Raw genomic sequence first — 16,861 nt, 5'->3', positions numbered from 1 at the left:
AAGGGATGTCCAATGGTGATTCCTCTCTTTCGTCCCTGTGCAAGTTCCCACTGAAGTGGTAGCTATTTATCTACTCACATTTTTACATGCTTATGAACTGCTAGGTGGGTAGGAGTTGGTGCAAGTGGCGGGAGCTCACTTCATACCCAGATCTCAAACTCAGGCTTGCCAATTGTCAAGCCTACATTCTAACTACAGAGCCACTGTAGCCATGACAAGACATGCAATAATGTCACAAAAAAATTAGTAATTTGCTGCTGAATTTCAGTAGTAATCGTACATGCATCAGGATATCACTGTGCAAATGGCACCATTACTTAACACTCTATCAACTGATGCAAAATGGTATCATTTGCATAATGATATCATAATGATATCATGATTTGCCCACTTGTTCCCCAGGAGCAGGGAACCTATGGGCACCAGGGAAACTGAGGCCAAGCACACTGGCCCTCAGGGTCACTATGTTGGGGACCCCAGCTTTACACTATTGAGTTATTCTGATTTAACCAGTTTCTCTAATTCAGTTGATAAGCTTCAGAAAAACAACCATCTTGGAGACTGCATTTACAGTCTCCAGCAAAGTCACCCAAGAATTTTCATATTTTGATATGCCCTTCAAAAGAAAAACATGGGCTAGCAGAAAAGACAGTAGATATGGAAAACAATCCTTTATGATGCCCAGCAAAGAACATTATTTATATTGCTTAAAAGTATGGGAAGTGGAGCCTCTACAACCATATAAGAAGCATACACAGAACAACAGTTATAAAAACTCATACGATTTTTAAAATGCAAATTTCATTTATATTAACAGACTGTAGTAAATATTGTTTAATAAACTACAGTGATTACAATGATTGTAAATCACCTCAGTTACTAATACCTATTTTCACAGAAGCTACTTTACTTTCTAGATTGCAGTCTAGGAACCAGAAATGTATTTTGGCCTCTCTTAACTAAAAGCTTCACTGACATGAAGTACATGATGAAACTAATTTGTTCCTTTCTTCTCTGGCTTTGGTCTTTAAAAGTGAAGGATAGGTTAGAGGTCATAGATTAGAATCTGAAAACGGCTTTTCCTTTTTACTCATGAGTGTAAGCACTGGAAAACATTAAATGATACCAAAGCTTGAAAAGTTGCCAGGGGAAAATTGAATTGCTCTGAGAACTCTGATACAGTACATGTTGTCATGGACCACAAAGAATCAAGATGTGATATAAAAAATATGCAGCATGAAGAATTATGAGGACTGCGTGTTGGATTTGCCTGGAACCTATTTCAAAGCCCAATTGACTAATTATGTGGCTCAGCAGAATAAAGCAGTCCCCATAAAACATCCAAATTCTCCTGCAAAGCTTTGTGAATGAGTCAATTTCTGATACAATAGAAAGTAGACTTGAGGTAGATGGGTGATAGATAGATAGATAGATAGATAGATAGATAGATAGATAGATAGATAGATAGATAGATAGATAGATAGATAGATAGATAGATAGGCAGGCAGGCAGGCAGGCAGGCAGGCAGGCAGGCAGGCAGGCAGGCAGGCAGGCAGGCAGATTTTCAGTACATTAAATTCTGTAATGGAGAATGTGAGATGGGAATAAGAGAAGTGGAAATCACTGTATGCTTGACAGTATTGCTTATCAAGAAATCGAATCCCCCCCCTACCCCATGTTCATTTCACAAATCACAAAAAAACCCACATTTTAAGAACAATCAATGAAATCAAAATCCAATCAAAATGCTTTGGTTTTACTAGGAGATATAAATTAGTTCTACCTAAAAACAGACCAAAAAATTAACTGAAATTGCACACAAGGGTCATGTTAAGAGGTCTTGCTGCTTTTAGCAGAGTAGCCCAAAGTAGGGAAAATTAATTATTTTAGTAGCCCACATGTGCACTTCCATCCACCTCCCTTTTTGAAATCTGGTAAGATTTATTTTTTCTGATCTGTGTTCACAAATGTGGTCCAATTCCATCCCAAAAGACAAAGATATGGGTACAGGCATTTCTATCACCAGCATTAGAATTTAAAGGGGCTGGCTCCAAAGTCTCGGCACTCTTTCCTCTGTATTTGAGAAAACTTGAACTATTCTAACTTGTGTGATGCTCCAGCAAATTTTTATCACCTTCTGTTGAAAACAAACAAATCAATGTTACATCCATTGGTGTTTTTCCATTCTAGTCAATGGGAAGTACAAATCTTGAATTAGATTTGGCCTAGAGGTGAAGCAGATCTGGCCTAGCGTTGGAGTTTCCTTTTCAACAAGAACAACAAAAAGCCGAATTAAGGCATACATTAAATCTTATGGCTGTTTGTTTACTCCTGCTCAAAATACCGTGAATTGTTTTTTATTTTTCCAAGAGAATCAGCGCAACCTATTCCTGAAGGGCATTTGAAATAGCTTAGGAAATGCATTTCACTATAAGACAACACATGATTTCTTATTGCTGATGATGTTTTTCCATGGTCTGCCAAACTATTGAAGTCCTTGCTGCGCTGAAATCCTTTTCCTTTAAGCAAGACAGCATTCTAGAAATAAATTCAAGAGAGAATTAGCCAAGCAGTCAGTGTGGCAGGCGGAGATGATGGGACAGTCTTGAAAAGATACCATCTGCTTCTGAAGCATTACTAATACTTATCGATTGTTAAAGGCATCTGGTCAACAGGAACATGAAAGAATACACTGCAAGAGCTTTGTAATTGTGTCCTTGGGAATTATGTGATGAGTTCCAAAAAGTTCTCGACCATGAACTTCGCAGCAGTACAACAAGCATAAGCAACAACAAGCCTATCTAAGTGAGAGATGAATAGAACGATTAAAATGTCAACTTCATTTCCAAGAATCTTTTCCAAGACAATTCATATAAACATATTCTTTTCTCCAAGACAAGGTCTACAGCAAACATGGTTTTGCAGCAGAAGAATATCTTTGGTCTGGCAAGTCAATGGTGAAAACATTCATTAGAACTATTCACAGTACTGTCTAGGTGCTTAGTATTTACATAAAAGTCAATATGCAAATTCAGCTTCTGCAATAAATAACAATGACATTCACATCCATTTGCTTCAAAAAGTTGAAAGAAACTGTATGGAGTGAATTGGCTGGCCCATCTAGCACTGTGATGATTAATTCAATTAACAGAAAATTATCATAGTAACAGTTGAAAGGGACTTTAGAGGTCTTTTAGTCCAATCCCCTGCTCAGGCAGGAAGCCCTATATCATTTCAGACAAAGGGTTGTCCAATCTCTTCTTAAAAACTTCCAGTGTTGGAGCATTCACAATTTCTGGAGGTAAGTTGTTCCTCTGATTAATTGTTCTAACTGTTAGGAAATTTCTCCTTAGTTCTAGGTGCTTCTCTCCTTGATTAGTTTCCATCCATTGCTCCTTGTCCTGTCTTCAGACCAGAGGTGGTATTCAGCAGGTTCTGACCAGTTCTGGAGTACCAGTAGCAGAAATTTTAAATAGTTTGGAGAACCTGAAAATACCACCTCTGACTGGAGATTTTACAGTATCCTTCCCCTGCCTCACCCACCAAGCCACACCCACACAACCGTTAGTAAAAAAAATTTGAATCCCACTACTGCTTCAGATGCTTTGGAGAATGAGTTGACCCTCCCTCTTCTTTGTGGCAGCCCCTGAGATATTGGAAGACTGCTATCATGTTACTCCTGGTCCTTCTTTTCATCAAACTAGACATACCCAGTTCCAGCAACCATTCTTTATATGTTTTAGCCTCCAGTCCCCTAATCATCCTTGTTGCTCTTCTCTGCACTCTTTCTAGAGTCTCAACATCTTTTTTACATCGTGTTGACCAAAACTGGATGATATTCCAAGAATGGCCTTACCAAGGCATTATAAAGTGGTACTAACACTTCACGTGATCTTGATTCTATCCCTCTGTTTATGCAGCCTCGAACTGTGTTGGCTTTTTTGGCAGCTGCAGCACATTGCCGGCTCATAGTTAAATGATTGTCCACTAGGACTCTTAAGATCCCTCTCACAGTTACTACCATTTCCAGCAACAGCAACTCTCCCGAACCTGAGACAAAAGGGTGATCTCTCCCACTCTTATTACTAAAGAAATGTTGAGCAAAAATCTGAGAACTGAAATGCTACGTGGGATCAGGCCCTTCAGCAAGTGGGTATTCACCCTTCCTGAGGATGCTGGAGGATAAACCTCACAAATGATTCCATAGGGAAATTATCTGCTCTAGCAATGGATCACTGCTTTCCTAGAAAAAGGCATATTGAGAAGGCAGCACCTGGTTACTTTTGTCTGGGCTTAGCTTGTTCTGGTTAGTGCTTGGATAGGAGATCTCCAGGAAATACCATACCTGTAGCCTGGATTTGGAAGTCAAGAAAACCTCCCAGGAGAAGACTACAAACTGCTTCCATATTGTGGCCAAGACATTTTTCCATTAAGTCACCAGGACTCATGCTTAACTTGTAGAAATCTTTACCATTATTATCTCTCTTCCGGTGCATTTCAGATGACTTATCAGGATGTATAAAAACTAAGGCAGACTTAAAAAGACAATTACTCCAAACTCACATGCCCTGGATACTCATCACATAGATTTATAGAGCTGCATCCATAGGGAAAGGCTGCCTTTGTCCACGAACAGCTGCATCCAAATATATGCATCACTTGACTCTTAAGTTGGCTACCTTCTGAGGATCTGTAACAACACATGACTCTTCATGCAACCCATCGTCATGGTGTCCATTAGTACACATGCATACTCTACAGAAAGGATCTAACTTTAAAAAAAAACAAAGGCATTGAATCAGCTCAAATGTGTGGAAAGAAAAACAAGTCCCGGTGAAGTATCAAGTGCCGGGAAAATCAGAAGATCCAGACAGTTCAAATGGGTATAAAGCTTGTATTGGAAGCTTAAACTCTCTACAAGAATCTGAACTACTAATGGCCAGGGGAAATTAGCAGGAGATAAGAGTAGAAAGAATTCAAGGTTTGCTGGACTTAGATCTCTTTTGGGCATGAAGGGACTCATACTGATGATGTGTTTGACCCCCTCCCTTGGGCTCAGCCTGGTCATCTCCTCTTACAATAAATAGAAGCCATGAACCTTAAGTGGTTTGTAAACTTCACTATTCCAGTAAAATCCCATTCCCTTTTCTAAATAGCTATTACTAGTTGATTGTCTTCAACCTGATCCACTGCCTTAATTTCATCTTCATGATATTACCTTTCCTGCACATTTTTAATTGCATGTCATTTCTAACCTCCTTGTAAAGAGACAAGCCTCAGCCATTTCTACTAATTATCCCAATCACCAGTCATTGTTGGTATGTGTGTGGTCCTGCTGAAAGCTTTTAACTGCAAGCCGTGTCACTAAATCAAAGGAAGTTGGAGTCATTTCTGTGGAATGATTTGCTAATAATAAATGCTAGTTGCCATTCCTATCAGCCATTTGGAGGCATTGTTTCTAAGATTACATGTTGTGGGAAGAAAAAAAATATTAAAGAACCGAGGGCATTCTAAAGATTGGTGAATATGTTGCCCACAATTATTGTTTTCAGACAGGAAAGAAACCAAGAATGTTCAAAGCTTTCAGAACAGAATGAAATTATATGAATTGGAAAATTACAGGTCATCACAAATGCCATGGCTGAAGGCCACTAAAGAGTTTAATTTTAATTGCTGGAAATGAAATGTATTGTGTTGCTTTATGGACTGGCTTCAGCATACCACTGGTTGGACTTCTCTTGAAATAACTGATCCTGTGATGTCCCAGGGCATGGCACAACAGCAACACAGTCACATAACTAAGAAAAGCCCCTTTAATACCTCCAACTTTGCCCCCAATGTCCAGTTACCTTCGGCTGGAGAAAAAACTCTCCCAAAAACAGTCTTTAAGTGGAGGAAATTCAGTCTGAAAACAAAGTACATATAAACTGTAAATAAAAATCCCACAAACCATGCTATAGCAATTAACTGGACAGGGCAGGATAAGGAATTGCAGACTTCAAAGACCAACAAAACACACACAGTTGGGAAGACGCCAGGAACCCAGATAAGTCTCGACAATAACAGATAACTCACAATTTGCTTCCAACAAGTTTCTGTGCACAATCTCCCTTTTTAAACAGCTAATGAAGGGAATCAGGGCCCTTTCCTCCCCTGCCGTAAGCCATGCAACTTACGTTGCTCCCTTCTCTGTTCCTCCCTGTGTGCCCTAGGATGAAGAGGGGGTGGGCCTGGGTCTTTCTCTGAATTCTCTCTCCCTTGCTCTACCTCTCCCCTGCTCTCTGCCCAGCAAGACTGTGCCCTTCCCCGGTTTCTTCCACAGCTACCAGAGCCACACTCCCACTCCCTGTCAGCTGCTTGGCCTCCCCCTCAGAATCAGATTCTGACAGGGGCAAGACAGATCCACTATTTGAGCTCTGGAAGCCCCAATGGTGAGGAACATCTATCACCACTTAAGGTTGGTCCAAATCGATTCCTACACAGGGATACCTTAGCCACAGTGAGTTACACATTGGCTGCCTCAAGCTTGTACGTACTCTGGAAGTTACAGAATAAAGAACTAGATTTGGAGGGATATCCTACTGCACAAATACTCACCCTAAAAAACCCCCCCACCTGCTCTGGTTGACAGCTACAGAGCCAATTCTCAGTGCCGATATATTAGCATGCAAGATCCTAAACAATTTGGGAACAATTGTTCCCAAACAGCTGCAATTTTCTAGAAAGGCCTCATTCTTGCTGCTGCTGATGATTCGCCCTTCCTGACAAGGCAGAAGCAGATGTTCAGGAATTGGATTCAAAAGGCATTAGAAATCTCTAAGATTCTTCCAATTGACTCTGAAACCTCTCTGAAACAAGTTCACAAGGCCCAGAGAGGCCATGCAGAGATTATTGGAGGCATTATCAGGTTTGTGTATGTCTGTGCGGTGCCTGCACACATCCCCTACCCGCCAGCACAAAAAGGCCAGTGTTATTGGTAAATCAAAGGCTCAGTCCTAAATCTTTCATACATATCCTTTGAAATTTCGAGTAAGTCTCATATCGTCTATATAACTTACAGCTTCTTAGTTACAAAAATCAATACAAAATAAGTTAAAAAAAATATCCCATGAAACAAAATTTCTCACCAAGAGTCAGAGAAAAACAAAATATTTCATCTGAGTTTCCCTGAGGGATGCTCCAGCATCAATGTTGCTGTTGTATTATTGCACATAAAGCACCATGAAATCCTAAGAATACAGTATTGCTAAGCAGATACTCCTAGACTCAATAATCCAGCCAGGACTCTTCATTTAAACTGAAATCTCCCAGAAAGTTTAGTCCTGAACACGAGAAGAATTTGGTGAAATATACAATAATGTATATGAAAAATTCAGAATTTTGCTTTGTAGTCAATTGTAAATTGCAGTCAATTATATGCTAGAATAATAACTTTCTGAGTTGAAAAGAAAGAGAAAGATGGAAGATGTAAAACAGTGGTTAAGAACTGACAGCCCGTTAAGATCTTATCTTAGTCACAAACTTACTAAGCAAGACAGTCAGATGTGTGACAATAGCAACAACTCGTGTATACTGCACGAGTCAAAAAGAGGGCTGTGAAAATATTTACACACCCCTCATATCTCGGACATAAACTGTTTCAACTCCTAACCTCAAAACAATGCTATAGAGCAGTGCACACCAGAACAACTAGACACAAGGACACTTTTTCCCGAAAGCCATCACTCTGCTAAACAAATAATTCCCTCAACACTGTCCAGCTATTTAAAAAGTCCGCACTACTATTACTGTTAATCTTCTTATCATTCCTTATTACCCATCCCCTCCCACTTGTGACTGTATGACTGTAACTTTGTCGCTTGTATCCTTACGATCTATATTGACTATTTCCTAGTATGATTTGATTGCTTATTGTACCCTATGACTATCATTAAGTGTTACTCCTTATGATTCTTGACTCTTGACGAATGTATCTTTTCTTTTATGTATACAGAGAGCATTTGCACCAAGACAAATTCCTTGCGTGTCCAATCACACTTGCTCAATAAACGAATTCTAATTCTAATAATGTTGCATTGTTCCATAAAGTTAATTTAAGGCATAGAAATAATGCATTATTCATTTCTATGTATCCTATTTTCATAAATGGAACTTAAGATTCGTTGTTTTTGCCTGGGGCATGCTCATTTTCCCATGGCTGAGAATTTGTTCTCTGCGATGTCAGCACCATCATTTTAGCCATTGTCTATCCATTGCAGGAAGAAGGCCTCTTCCACATGTTTCCAACTGTATATCTCCACTAGGAATGGCATGTAAATGTTCAAAGTCAAATTCACTTGCCCTTGTGACTTTTAGGTTCTTCAGTGTTGTACAGCTGATCCAAATGATTCCAAGTTTAATTTGGCTGTGCCCAATTCTATAAGCTTATTATAGGATATTAAAAGTTTTCTTTTATTCTGAAAATAGGTGGCATTCCTCTTGGACATTCTAGACTAAATTTTCGTTTCCAAAAGATATGGTTATATTGTCTATAGAGATTCTCAATCATCCAGGTCCCAAAGGCACTTTTTCTGGAGGCAGCTGGACTTTCTGGTTATTTCTTTTGGATAAACCTCCAAGTGCTTCAACGACCGCTAAAAGGATGCAGATTACCAGCTGTCTGCAAAGAATATAAATAAGAGTCTGAACAGACTAATATACTAGCAATGCCAGAGCAAATAGTAATAATGAAGTTTAGACAAGGATTGGCAAGGTTGTTACTTATGGGCTTAATTATATTAATTCTAGAACAATTTTGTGCCAAATGTTAATATTTTGAGTCAAAGTGATCTTTTTGACTCCAATCTGAAGATCATGGGTGTAATATAACCATATATTTTACCCTATTACAAGATATAAGTGAGGTGTTAAAGACATCATCCATGAAGGAAGTAGAGGCACATCCATGAGGCAGATAGTGTCAAAGACATCAAAATGATAGGTTTGTCAGGCAAGTGAAACCTCCTCACTTTACTTGTGTGTGATCTCCCAATTGCATCTGCCATTTTGATGTTGGTGCCCCTGTGGATGACTCTGCTTCTGATTCATTCTCTTAATCTTACCGATCTATTAGTTTTCAATTGTTTGAAAAATAAAAAGAAACATAAAGCTAATTTATAGAAGGTCATTTTTGTGACCTATCACACCTTAAAAATATATGGGAAAATATTTAAAAAATAAAAATATTACAGCATATGGAAAAATATGGAGCTCTTAATGGTGCAGGGGTTAAAATGCAGTGTTGTAGTCAAACTGCCCACAGCCTGGAGTTTGATCTTGGCAGACTAACAGCTGACTCAGCCTTCCATCCTTCCAAGGTTGATAAAATGAAGACCCAGATTGTTGGGCACAATATGCTGACTTTGTAAACTGCCTGGAGAAGAATTGTAAAGTCAGTGCTATGGGATGATGTAAGTCTACATGCTATTGCTAGCACTACTAAAAGTGTCAGTCTACAGAAACAGCAGTATTAAGGGTTTGCCTTCTGTTCATTGCCCTGTTCCATCTGAAAAAGGTAAATATACTTCGGCTACTATCTGACCTTATCTAGAATTAAGATCCCTTGATCATATGAATTTAATTACATTCCTCCATAACTTTGCCCAAGCATTCAGCAAGTGCAGAGCAAAAGTCAGCCCCAGTGGAAATATCATCAGTATTTCAATGCTTTTTCCTGGGGTTGAATATGGACTACATTGAATTCAATTCAAACATTGAACGGGGAGTTGCTATACCATTAGCCATCCAATAAATAGATATGTTAAAACTTGTCCCAACAGTAACCATTTATGAATGGTTACTATCCTCGTGGCAGGTAATTTATTTGAGCACTCACTACTTGCATGCAAAATGTCACATGTGCCCACTGACCCAAAAAGGGTGCTGTGTCCATCCTTTTTCGGTCAGTGGGCACATGTGATATTTTTCATGCAAGTTGTAGGTGCTCAAATAAAATACCTGCCACGAGGACATGCCTATTCATAAATGACTACTGTTACGACAAACTTCTACACATCATACAAAGGCTAACACTTGGTATGAAGAAGCAATTTTTAAAAATTGCAGCTTTCTGACGGCAGCAGTCCCCATTTTCTTAATAGTAATAAAGATGAGGAAATATGCACAGTTTTGGTGTAAAGCCAGCTTCACTGTTGGAAATGTATTGGGCCAAAGTCTAGTGAGAGTCCTCCCCATTTTGCAGTGTACTGGTCCATTTTCCTGCTGAATATATTTCTAATTGCAATCTCCAGTTGCAATTTGTCAGCCCTGAACCTATCTTGCTCTTTGTTTTACTTCTACAACATCCGTTTCATTGGCACTGAAAATCAGTTCCCACGTGTAATATTTTTATGGCTTTTCATCTATTTATAATTGCTTTTGGAGAAACAGAAAATTGTGTTTGTGCCCTACTTTTTCCAACCTACATTATCCCTCTGACTGAAGTAATAACCTGTCATGCTTAAACAATTAGTGTAATGCAGAGGACACAGGGGCCTACTGCATGCTGCTAATGGAACATCGAATGTGGCTTTAGAAAGTCTGATAAAAATATGCTTTATATGGCCAAGGCTAGATATTAGTAAGTATTTCAGGGCAAGCCTCTTGAAAGAACTTTTTGAAGAAGCTTTCCCTCCCCACCTCTCCATACTTATCACAGATGAATGTTTTATTTTCCGCATTCAAGAACTCATTAAATATTACACCAGCTCCTATAATTAACAGATCTCATTATTTTACCAGAAATGTGGTATAACTACTTACAACTATAGGGGAATGAATTATGATTATGTTGAATGTTTTTAATGCCTCAGTTATCTGGCTGGGGAAAGATTAGGGCAGAGTTTAAAACAGAATCTAATAATCTACTGGAGATAAATCATGCTACATCACTACTGTCTGGCTGGGTGGCAATCCTGAGCCAGCCTCGCTTCTCACCTGGGAACTGGCACAAACAGACTTCCAATTTAACAAAAGCTTTACTAAATAGGTTTACTGTAGAAAAGCAATGCAACTATTAAGAAAAATGTCTAGTCACAGCAGTGTATCAACTCAAAGCCCTAGTTATAACAAAATCACGATCTAAATTCTTTCTCCTACTTATATAGTGGTAATACTGGAGGAGGATTTTCTTTGGACGTCAGTTTTTCTGATTAAACCTATTTCAACCCTAATATTGGTTTTGATGTGTTTCCCATTTCAAAAGAGAACATTTCATCAGTTATAACCAGAAGAGGATGCCAGGGCAATACTGTAAAAGAAATTTTGTGTCCACTGTTAATCTAAATTAACCTTTCCAAAACCAGCATTCTTCAACTTCTCTGGACTACAAGAACATGACAGTTGTGGATTAAACTAAATTGCCAGATTAGAAAATGTGAACCACAAATAAGGCCTAATGGTATCTAGAGGTATCTATATATTTGAATAGACTATCTCTATACAGAGCTACCTGTATATTTGAGTAAATTATCATACACTGAGTGGAAAAAGGGCACTTACTCCAGACCATTTGAACCCATTAATACAAGAGTGTTAGCTCTAAAATCATCAGACAATTAATTATAATCAACTATAATCAAATAATTTTTTTTTTACTGAAAAAAATGACACCTGATTCTATTATTCAAAAATGGAGTTTAACATTAGAAAAGAATAAAGGAGTTATAAAAATATACATATTGATGAAGAATACATCTTCGGCTTTGGCAGATTATATGAGTCAGTTTTCTACTAGTGTGTTTGCCAATCATCCTAAGATCCTGATTGTTGGAATTCCCAGAATAGTTTGCTAATATATTACAACTGATTCCATGCTGATAGGCAACCAACTGAAGAATTCTGTATCTGAATCTTAGGTTATTATAGTAGTTGCATTTTTATACTAAACAGATTTACGTTGGTGCCACAATCATTTTTGTTTGGAGCATCCCTTTGACATCCTCGGTTGCTTATGAAACCTCTCAGCAATAGCAACAGGAGATCCAATATTTGTACATTGCACTAAGCCAGGGAAGAACAATGTGAGTACAAATTCAAACCATCTTTCCAAGGGAAACAATGGAAGAGTATTGTGTAATTGGTGAAATAGGCATATCATTGTTAAAAAGTCAAGCAATCCCATCCAAATTATCAAAAAAGCCACCTCAGCCTCATTCATTTGCGTGAAATTCAACCACATTGGCCCACCTCAGGAGGTGGCAATTTGAATCAGTAAAAAAATCACCCCTGATTGCTATTACTATTATACCAAGTATACCTGGCCACACCCACAGCCACACCGGAGGGAAGGGAAAGACCAGAGCTGATAGGGAAAAATTTTGAATTTCACCCCTGACTTCTATAATGTCATCCTGCCCGCTTTTTGATCTTCAGCCCTCCTGTCAGACTTTTGAGAGAGACCAGGTTGGAAAACGCACATCACAAGGACTATTGACCCTCTATTTCAGGGGTGTCAAATTTAACGCAGGGGGGCGGATCTGGCCCACAGGGTGCTTAGATTTGGCCCATGGGCCTGACCTGGAAACAGTGAAGGACCAGCCTGCAGTGCCTCTGCCAGTGAAAAGGGAGCTTGGGGAAGCCGTGTCTGGCCCTCCCAAGCTCCATTTTTGCTGGCAGAGGGCTGCAGGAGGCTGTCACAGTTGAAAATGGAGCCCGGGAGGGCTGTTGTGGCCAAAAATGGAACCTCGATGAGTGACATCAAGCTGGCCATGCACCCCATCCCCCGAGGTCAAACACAGCTCTGACACAGCCCTCAATGAAATCAAGTTTAACGCCCTTGTTCTATTTTATTGCTCCAGGGTACAATGACAGAATCTTTAAGACCCATCAGAGTATCTTTTTGCGCCTCATACCATACAGGATCAAGGTGTATTATACTGAGTCTCATTCTCATGCCTCCTCCTTTTCCAGGACTGAAATGTCATTTGCTATTGTCCACTCATCATTCTTGCATACCTTCACCAAAATTGCCTCTGTTTTCCTCTGTGCCAATTTTTCTGAATCTTGGCAACTTTAAGAAGTGTAGACTTTATTTCCCCTGTGCTGACTGGGACTTGAAGTCCACACATCTTAAAAGTTGTTGAGGATGAGAAACCCCGCTCTGCATTAACAATACCACTAAGGTTGGCTCTTGTTCACCAGGAGATTGTCCATACTGCTTTCAGTCTGAGCTGGGTTAAAACAACAATAATTGGCTCCTTTTGCACAGTAGGATAAGCCAAAGAAACATTAATTACAGTCTGATGTGTACTGACCCGATCAAAATTTAAGATAGTCCTTCCAATACAGTTTTCCAATATCTTCATCTAGTATAGCTATATTTTACATTCTTGGGCAAGAATGGTAGCAGCCATAATCCAAGAGTATCATACAAACAATTCTTCTGCCCAAGACCTCTTCTGCAGTTAGATGGGCTTTGCTTCCTTTCGTCACTGAAGGGAAAATTATTTATTTGTTTGTTTATTAAGTTTATTTGCTAATTAACTCACCATAGGGCTACTAGATACCCATCAAGGAACTCCCCACCCATGCCTCAATTTGCTTGCTTTGTAAACAGACTGTGACTATTCTAAACTTGAAGCCAGGTGGCAATGTGTTGGCTGAAGCCATTTTATGGAATTAAGTACTAGTCAGTCAGACCTTTCTGAGAAAGCTCCCCATCATGTTTGACTCTCAAAACAAGGCAAGAGACTTTAATTAGTTATCAAAAGAAAAATCAAACTGAGCGTCCTAACAGAAGAACATCGTATCTTCTTTTATATGATTCACTGTTCTCCATCCAAACAATTGTGTCCCTTCTAGGAACAACATTCACCTCCTCCAGGGACTTGCCCACCTGTTTGCCAGCCTAAGGCACTAAAGTGGAGAAAGATGCAGAACTGACATTAGTTGCTTAGCAACCAGGAAAGATGCTAAGACCTCACTGCTAACAAGGGGCACCCTAATGACCTCTCGCTGTTCTAACTTTCTCCCAGTTGCTAATATGCTTTCATCACATGTAATCTTTTCTTCTGAAATTCCTTCCAACTAAATCCTCTAGGCTGGCATAAACTGGAAAAATGGGTGCTGCTTGTACAATTTGGGCATGGAAGCAGTCTCCGGCATACAATAAATTTTAAGAGTTAAGAAAAGTCAGTTCACGTCGGGAAAATTATAAAACATGATCCACCAGACCAAAGAGATGTAAGGGCTAGTTTAGGGATGAAGAATTCAAAACCATAGTTGTGACATGGATGGCCTAAACTCAATCACCTATAGTCCTTTAAAATGATATACAACAAGTAGGATGTTTTTGAGGAGCTGGGTATTTAAATTCTTCCTTAATTTCAAGCCATGAATTCCAACAGCAAACGATTAAAGATGAAAGTCACATAGGCTGGCCTGCATGGGTCTGAAGACATTTTTTCTTTTCTTTTTTTAAAGCCATGATCGTTCTTATTTAGAGAAGTGAAGGGTCAGCCTGACCTTATTTGCTTATGATTTTTATTAGTAGCCTTTTTCTGCAGTTCCCACATTTCCTACTTCTCTTTGAACACCCAGAGGATTTATGCTTCATGTTTGCATGTATTAAGAATGCAGCCATAGCAACTACTAGCATTAATGAACTATTTGCTTATGCAGTAATAATTAACTTCCATTACATTACTTTGTGTGATTACTTTCTTAATTGCCTGAATTATGCATCCATTTAATATTTAATAACCATTTTCAGAAATCAGACACTGGTAAAAAAAAATTTGCTTGCTGTTTCCTTGCAATAATTAAGCTAACAAGAATAAATGGAACATATTTTTTTAAAGAAAATGATATCTTGCATTTGCATCTCTGCATACAGAACAAGATCTTAAATTAGCTATTTATTAAGTTTAACTTTGAAGACCAAACAGTGCATTTTTCAAAAATGCCAAGAGATATAAAACCTAAATGCCGTGCTACCTGATACTATAGTGTCACATATTTTCTTTGAAGACCACAGATTATTCATTAGTACTAATGCATTATGAAACAAGGCAAAGGAACTGTGTTTATTTAAAAAAAAAAAAACCTGACATCTTTTTTTTCCCCTTAAAAATTCAAGGAAGCTGGTTTCCAAGTATGCTTTTCAAAATACACACCGAGAGAGAAAATGCAAATTCAGTACACAGACAAGGGTTGGATTTACAAAGGGGAGTGACAACTCATTGTTGTATATGAAAATGTTGTTTACAATCAAGGCCAAGTGATGTGATTTGCTTGTTCCTGCATGTTGTCAGCTGTCTCTCTCCAAGCCCTTGTGCCCCCCTGGCACCCAAGCAAAGCCATCTGCTGATTTGCAAAGTGATCGTGCCAGGATGTTTCCTGCACATCAGCTCCAGTTTTCAGCAGTGTGTGCAAAGAAGTCTCGCTTAACAAACATTATGTGTTACTCTTTTATTTTACAGTGTTGTGAGACAGATTGAACAGAATTCCGCCAATTCTCTAAACACACACACACCTCTGCTTGAGCTACTTTGGCAGAATGCCTCTGACAGTCCATCTTGCTGACGGCAGCCATGTTGAGATACTTTTATCAACATATGAACTAGCAATAGAGAGACCTAGAATACTATTAACCTAGGCCAATTTAATGCACAGAAAATATGAACATGGAAGAAAATGAGGAAAGTCTGAGCTGGAGGCATTGTTTACTCAGGAACACTCATTCTATCCTCCCTGAGCAATCAAAAAGACATTTTCTGTCAGGCAAATCACAAAGAATGATTGTGGTGTTTCCCATCACCACCACCCCAACATCAGCAGAAGTGACTCATTTTTAAATGAGGAGTAAGGGGAAAGATGGAAGTTTAGGGTGTCTTTGAGTCAGCAACGTCTGCGATTCGAGTTTGTAAACCGAAGCTAAATTGATGCCAATCGCACTGGCTGTTGCTACTGTGGGCGGCTTCATTAGGATTTGCTTTTTGAATGATCTCTCAGCCGGTAAGCCTGGGAGCCGCTAGTAAGGCAAGGTTAGGAGGAAAAAATATGATGGCAGCATGTTGATGCTTCGCAGACCTCATGATAGTTTCCGTCTGTCATTATTTACGTCCGACTTTATGCGTCATGTCAGTTACCTAGAAGGCACTTTAATGTGAAGCTCCGGTGTGGGGTCTCCCCTCCTCCTTCTTTTCTCTCTCTCTCTTTCTACCTCTCTCACATCCAGGCTGGATAACATTATTTTCCTTGCACCACTATGCTTAGGTGAAGCATGCTACTAGCGTTCAGGAAGAATACACAAAGAAGAAAGAATATTTTCACTCATCTACACTAGAATATTTTTAAAAGACCGCTTCAATATTCCTTTTATAGGTGGCAAATGGTGATCAATAAATAAACATCTATCAAAAGCCCACTCAGTTTAATTCCACCTCCCCTACTTAGTTTGTCAGTGTAATAACAAAATCTTTTTCATTTTTACAAAAAAACAACAATAGCAATACTGATGCAGTTTCAAAGTAGAAATCAAACTGCATAAAATCAGGCAGTTTAAAAGTGGAAATCTATCATTTGAGGCTACAACCCTGAAATAAGAATGCTGAACTCTCGGTGATATCAATAACAGGAGAGAAAATCTGAAATATTCCGTGTTATTTTTAATCAGATTCTCTGTATACAAGAGTTATTTATACAGTATGATGAATGTGCAAAGTGCTTTGGAGTCTTTGTTATGATTCGAATTTAAAAGATACAACTGGGTTGCATCGCGTTGGCTAGAAGATCCAAAGGAAAATAGGGAAGAACAGAGTACTTGATTTGGAGCAATTTCAAGATAGATACATATATAGTGTCAGGATTCCTAATTTCTATG

The sequence above is a fragment of the Pseudonaja textilis genome, chromosome 1, assembly GCF_049901715.1.
Source record: "Pseudonaja textilis isolate UNSWEBS1 chromosome 1, rPseTex1.2, whole genome shotgun sequence".
In the NCBI taxonomy this organism is placed as follows: domain Eukaryota; kingdom Metazoa; phylum Chordata; class Lepidosauria; order Squamata; family Elapidae; genus Pseudonaja; species Pseudonaja textilis.
Note: the sequence above shows the minus strand (reverse complement) of the source record.